Here is a 7219-nt window from a genome sequence, read left to right on the forward strand (position 1 = left end):
ATGCTATGTGTGTGCTGTACACTGACTTATACTCCCTTCCTAGATTTTTTTTTTTATCTACTGCACTTCTCTATCTGTATCTCATGTGTGTGCATTCAAAGCCTGAAAACTAATTTGCATCCAGAAAATCTGCTGCAAAGCCATTTGGGAAACTAATTTTTCAGCTTTGCCGCTATTCTAATTAAAAGGAATATGAGGGCTGGGGAAATGGCTCAGAGGGTAAAATGCTTGCCATGCCAGCATGAGTACCTGAGTTACATAAATGACAGGCATGATGGCATGTGCCCATATTCCTAGAGCTTTAGAGATGGAAATAGTTGGATTCCCAAAGTAAGCAGACTAGCAAGACTAGCAAATCAATGAGCCCTGGGTTCAGTCATAGACTCTCAATAAAGGATGTATACAGTGATAGAAGGAGACATCAAACCATAACTTCTGGCTTTCACATGAGTGCACACACACATATGTGCTCACACATTTGAATACAGGCACATATATGCACACTATACACATCAAACATGAGCATAAAAAAGAGTGCAAAGGGTATTATGAAGGCTGGAGAGATGGCTTAGCAGTTAAGGCATTTGCCTGCAAGGCTGAAAGACCTTGGTTTGTTTACCCAGGATCCATGTAACCCAGATGCACAAGGTGGTGCATGCTTCTGGAGTTCATTTGCAGTGGCTGGAAGCCCTGGTGTGCCCATTCTCTCTCTTTCTCTCTCTCTCCCTCTCTGCCTCTTTCAGTCTCTTAAATAAATAAATAATAACATATAAAAACAAGATGTATTATGTAAAAGATTATAAAAGAGAAGAATTAAAAAGTATGAAAGTAGGGCTGGAGAGATGGCTTAGCGGTTAAGCGCTTGCCTGTGAAGCCTAAGGACCTCGGTTCGAGGCTCGGTTCCCCAGGTCCCACGTTAGCCAGATGCACAAGGGGGCGCACGCGTCTGGAGTTCGTTTGCAGAGGCTGGAAGACCTGGCGCGCCCATTCTCTCTCTCTCTCCCTCTAACTGTCTTTCTCTCTGTGTCTGTCACTCTCAAATAAATAAATAAATAAAAATTTAAAAAAAAGTATGAAAGTAGTTGAGAGTAGCTTTTTGCAGTGTCTGGCACATAATGAGTTAGCATTGCTCTTATCTACACAGCCTGAGTCATACTGTGTATCACTGGCTTTCAAAATGAAAATGGAGCATTGAGAGGCACTGAGTACATATGAATGGACATAAAACTGAGTGTTTAACTTGATAGGTATATAGTTCAATAGTCTGGAAAGTGGGGGTACTGGGAAATGATTCCATGGCTTCTGGCTTTGATTTTGAAAGACCCTCAGAAAATCTTAAGGGAAATAACAAATGAGACTAGAGACCACACCTCAGTAAAAAAAGTTTACGTCTTTTCAGTCTGAGCAACAGTGATGGATAGGATGCATTTAGGCGAGGATGCAAATGCATCTTTGTTATCATGTCTTTGGCTAGTTCTGTCTCATTGTGGATGGAAGCATGGGACCATAGTTTACCAGAACACTGGATTTTAATTTTGGTGTAAGGAAGATGAAAATGGATGAAAGCAGGGAGAAGCAGAATGAGGCCTGTGCTCAAATCTGTTCCAAGACATTTTGGCACAGAAATTGCAGTTTGGAACCAAATGTGTCACTGTGATTTCCTGTGTGCTAGCAACAGAGGCTGGAGAGACAGTTTACGTCCAAATACAATCCAGAATGGGAGCAAACGTGGGGACAGTAGCTGCTACCCAGACAACAAATAGGCTTCTGAGAATGCCTAACGAGCAGTGTGGGATGGCTCAATGGGTGTGTCCTGGCCAGCCAGCTGCTCTGCTGTGCTGAGTTTTAGTTAAGCAAGTCTGGGATGGGATCTATCCAAGCAGGCTTCCAAAGATAACATTGTGGAGCCTAACCTGCCAGACTGCTCCCTAGAGTTCTCAAGGGTGTTAAGTGTGAGTAGATAAGCCTCTTCCAATTCCCTCCTGTGCCCTGAAGAGAGGCAATTGGTTCTTGTACTCCCCAAATAGGAGTTCACACTGGGGAAAAAGAAGAACAAGCAAAGACCCGTGGTTTATGTTTGGCAGGTGAGAAAACAAAAGCAGAAAGTAAGTATACATCCCGGGAAGGAGGGCTGACTGTGGAGGGACAATGGCAAAAGCCTGCCTCTAGTGTTGGAACTTAGAATATTGCTTCTCTTTGCCTTGCCAACACCTGGAGTGGCCTGAGGTTGCCTCTTTCCTGGAATAGAAAAGGCATTCTTGGATGCTTCGTTACCTATAATTCAGTCTGTTACAATTAGATGCATTTGCTGTAGGAATACATATAAGTGTATAAAACCCAGGAGTTAAGAAGTTTGCTAGGGAAAAGGTCAATAGTGGCCTGTGCATGCTGCTCAAGGAAGGACTCCAGGGAGCCCACGGCACCTGCCAAGACAACCTTTGTTGTTTGAGTCAGAACCCTGTTGCTCTTCTCTGTTCAGCTTGGCTCGCATACCCAGCTGCAAGTCTTTCTTCTTTTTAATGTTTACATATCATGTTATAGATATATATGCATATTATAACCTGTCTGGAAGTGAAAGTTTTATATACAATATGAAAAGACATTCCAACACGTTTTCACACATTAAGTGCTTTCTTATGTCTTTGCCATGGTGTGAAAATCCCCATTCAAAATTTCACTTCTGGGGTTTTGGGGATGTTAGTTGCTCTGCCTGGAGATATGTGTTGGATCCAGGTGACAGCTACAGCCATGGTATGTTGGGATGGCTCTTCTTCCTAAGGGCCAAAGTCTCAATTCAATTCTGAATCACTGGCATCTATACTTTCCTCAAGATCATGCTCTGTGGCAATTTGACAATATGTGTCTCTGTCGACATGTCTCAAAATTTCTTCAATTCCACTGAGGAGGGCCCTCAGTGGAGTGGGAGCAGGAAGGATGGAAGTGAGGGTACCAACACATGCACTACCCCTACAAATTTCTACTTAATAAAAACAAAATTCCAAGCTGGGTGTGGTGGCACACACCTTTAATCCCAGCACTTGGGAGGCAGAGGTAGGAGGATCTCTGTGAGTTCAAGGCCACCCTGAGACTACATAGTGAATTCCAGGTCAGCCTGGGATAGAGCAAGACACTATCTTGAAAAACCAAAAAAAAGAAAAAAAAATGCTTGCTTTCATTAATATTAGTCAGTATGGAATAGAGCCAATGTGTGGGCACTTTTCAGAAAGCACAGATATTTCTACTGTTGCTAGAGGATCCAGTACAGCTGCCCTTGAGCTTGTATCCAGAGATGCCTCTGAGTAATAAGCAATCACCCTGAAATATTGGCCATCTTAACAGAAATCAAAAGAATGATTTTCAAACAATGCACCACCTGAATATAACTATAGCACTTCTGCATGTAGAAGAACTGGAAAGTAAAAGGGAAAAATAAAGAGTAAAAAGCTAATAACTTTGTATCTCATTTTGTATATTTCTTTTAAAGATTTTCTTGGCATGTATATTAGTATTTATGTAGTTGAGATAATTTTGAAATAACTGTGTGAGCATTTTGCTATAACATTCATTCCTACGAATTGCTTTTAATACTAATACTCCATCTTAGTATAACTAAATTGTACTGCCCATATATAATTCTTTAAAAATGTATTTAATTCTTTTTCTATTTTTTTCTTCATTAGTTATGTACACAGTATATAAACAGCCCTGTTGGTATCATCATTAGCCTCCTCCCGTCCTCCACCTCTGCAGGGACTCTCCTTGTTGGAGATTGTGGATCATGGGGAAGAGGCAATGTCTCTGTGCATAATGTCCCAGCTTGTGGCTCTAACAATCCTTCTGTCCCTTCTTCTGTGAATTTCCCTGAGCCATGTTGGGTTTGTTTTAGGTCTACTTCAGTGATAAGGTCTTAGTATCCTCTGTGTCTCAGGATATCTGGTTTTGTGGGAGTTGTGTTCTCTGTCTATCTACTTCACCATTGTGCTAGTACCAGGTTCACCAAGAAAACAGCAAATGTTTCTCATTTCCCCGATTACTCTATGGTTTCAGCTGGGGCCCTGGTGAATGCGATGGGCTGAATCTCTCCGCAGGTCCTGTGGTCCATCTGAAAAAGAGAAGCAGATTCTCCAATGGAGAGTGAAGGCAGCACCAAATAAATAGGATAACCATTATTAGTTTAGAGAGAATTTAACAGGTGTAGGCCCTTTTGTAGCCCAAGATTGATGGGAGCTTTTATATTGGAGAGCAGACTCATTTTTTGGATATGGTTTTGACTTGTTTCCCAGCTCCAGCTATGGGTTCCATTCCACTGAGTAGATCCAATCCATTAGCCAATTCAAGAGCTGTTGGTTACCCACCATAACTGTGTGTCACTTCTGTACTTGGGTGAGCATCATGTTAGGTTGTTTGCTGCTGAGTAGCTTAGACCATGAGTTACTTGGACAGATGTTGGTAATTTCCCCCCCCCCCCCACCCAGTAGTTTGTGTAGCACCTTTTGGCACTAGACAAGCTAACTGTCTGGGGTCTGACTCTCTTCCAAATTCCAGCTGGGTCTCTCCATGTTCTGTATGGACAACATATGATGTCTTTGGCAGTAGGGTCTTACCAGTAACATTTGGTGGGTCATCAAGTGCTCTGGTAGAAGTCTCTCTTCTTTTTGGAAACCTTGTAAGTCTCTCTGATCAACAGCTCATTATGGATGTTAACTGCATCATGGTACTGGGAATTACAGGCCAGCACCAAGGGAAAAGAAGGAAGAAAAATGTAGGTAATATAAAAGAGAAAGAGAGGAGCAAGAGAAAGAGAGAAGGAAACAGGAGAAGATTAAGGTTACTCTTTACTCTTTATCATAACCTCTCCAGGGCCCTTTGATTTTCAAAGGATTCATTTTCTATGTGATAATTATGATTCAGATTCTTCAGATCTGGAAATAGCTGAGTGCATGTGCCCAGTGCATGCATGTGGCCCTGGATATAATCCCTAGCAGAGTTTTAAAAAAAAGAGAGAAAAATACATCATGTTCTGGACATTATAAATTAATAATGAACAGTGTAGTGTCAAGAGCCAGTGAGATAGGAACTCAAATTCTACATCTGTCATTCACCTGTGGCATGACATTAGGGAAGTTATTCACTCACTCTTTCCCTTTATTCTTTAAGATGAGGATGATGATGGGCCACATGTACAAACATAGAGCTGGTTTCAGATTTGAGTGGGATGGTGCTTATTAATTGGGTACCTCAGTACTCACTGAATTTCCTCTCTGTTGCCAAAATGTCCAAGAACCAGCATTGGCTGGCCTGCTCACACGAGTGTGAACCAGATACTGGTGTGTTTGCCAGGCTGTTTTCTCACTCTCAGAAAGGCCCATTGGGAGGGTGACAGTTACTAAGATGGACTTGTCAGTGTCCAGCACATAACCACATGCTGCATCTTTTACTGGGCCCTTTTTTGTTAGAAAGAAAAGGTAAAAGAAAAAATATATATAGCAATTACTCTAACAGTGGATACCACTCGCTGGCTGACTGGGTGATTCAAAGTTAGAATAATGGCTCCCTGGGAAAAAGCTGTTTCCTTTTCTTATAGTGAATCGTTTTTACCATTGAGAGGCAAAGCCATTTCTCAGATATAGAAGCAGGTGTGTGCACAGCTGGGGATGTGCCTGCTTGAATCTCTGTGTCCTTTCAGAGTCCACATGACAGCAAAGCATAAAGTAACAAATAAAATAAGAAAGCCATTGGCATGTCCAGGTTTTCTAAGTAGAAGCGAGGGATCCCATGGAGGTGCAGAAGAAATGCACAGAGTACAGATACTGCAGTGAACCTGACTGCACATTTTGAAGAGACCATCTCTGGATGGACATGGAACATGTGGGAAGTGTTCAACTTCCGTGCAGCTCTTCAAGGGCAGGGTACTAGGCCTCTTAGTCAGCTGCTCTGTCTCTGTACAGAGTAAGAACCCCAAACATTTGTTGAGTCAATGTCCTACTATCATCTTTTGTAATACAACAAAGAGAGGAGAAAATAAGAATTCCTTTCCTGAATCTAATTTGGACCAGCAGGGTGGGTCTAGTGAAAAAGAATCTTGGAGGAAAGGCCTAGCATCCTCTGTACTCCTAAGTCAGGGCCTAGTTAGTAACTTGGACATAGCCAAGGAAACTGATGATCGTAACCAACCTGAACCAGAGGTAGGATGATGGCACCTTTCAGAACCTGGATAGGCTCTTGGGAATAAGTAGAATTCTAACCTGCAGATATGACCCAATGGCAGAGGAGCAAGGGGACAAGTCACTGAAGGAACACAGATGGCTGTAGAGCCAACTTCTGTCAGGTTTTCCTGGAAAGGGGGTAGTGCAGAGCAGTGGCAAGAAGCCCAAAGTCCAGAATATGTGAGATGTGAGAATTATGCCAGAGCCACCAAGAGTAAGCATGGCCTGCTTTTTTCCATACCCCACATGTACTCCCAGGCAGGACAGAGAGGCCGGTTGCTGAGATTTGAAAGTCTGGTTGATGGGGCACTGGCAGCAGCAACCACTGCATATCGTCTCCATTGTCTGAGAAATAATTGGACATGTACTTTGCTCTATTAGCCCCAGCCAGACCTACTAATCTAAGCTCTAAGGGTGAGGCTCAACATTGTGGTTTTTATTTGGTTTTTGCTTTTTTAAAATAATATTTTGTTTATTTATTAGGGGGAAAGAGAATGAGAGAGAGAATTTCAGCACATGGTCCAGAGAGAGAGGGTGAATAGATGAGTGCACCGGGGACTCCTGACACTACAAATGAACTCCAGCTGCAAGCATCACTTAGTACATCTTGTTTTATGTGGGAATCGAACCCAGGCATCAGGCCTTGCAAGCAAGCACCTTTAACTGCTGAGCCATTGCTCCAGCCCCCTCTTGCTTTTATGAAAAAGATTTTTCTACTGTTGGTTTGATTGTTGTGTTTTTGACACAGGGTTACTTGTTGTAGACTAAACTGGCTTCAATCTGCTAAGATCCTTCTGCTTCTGCCTCCTAAGTGCTGTGTATTGTACCACAATACAAAACTCATATTCTTTTTCAAGACAAGACCTAACAGTATTCCAGACTGGCCTAAACCTCTCATTGTAGCCCAGGCTGGCCTCAGACTTGGGGAAATCTTCCTAACTCAGCCTCCCATGTGCTGGGATTACAAGGCATGAGGCACCAAACCTGGCGTGTGTGTGTGTGTGTGTGTGTGT

This window comes from Jaculus jaculus, chromosome 14, assembly GCF_020740685.1.
Source record: "Jaculus jaculus isolate mJacJac1 chromosome 14, mJacJac1.mat.Y.cur, whole genome shotgun sequence".
In the NCBI taxonomy this organism is placed as follows: domain Eukaryota; kingdom Metazoa; phylum Chordata; class Mammalia; order Rodentia; family Dipodidae; genus Jaculus; species Jaculus jaculus.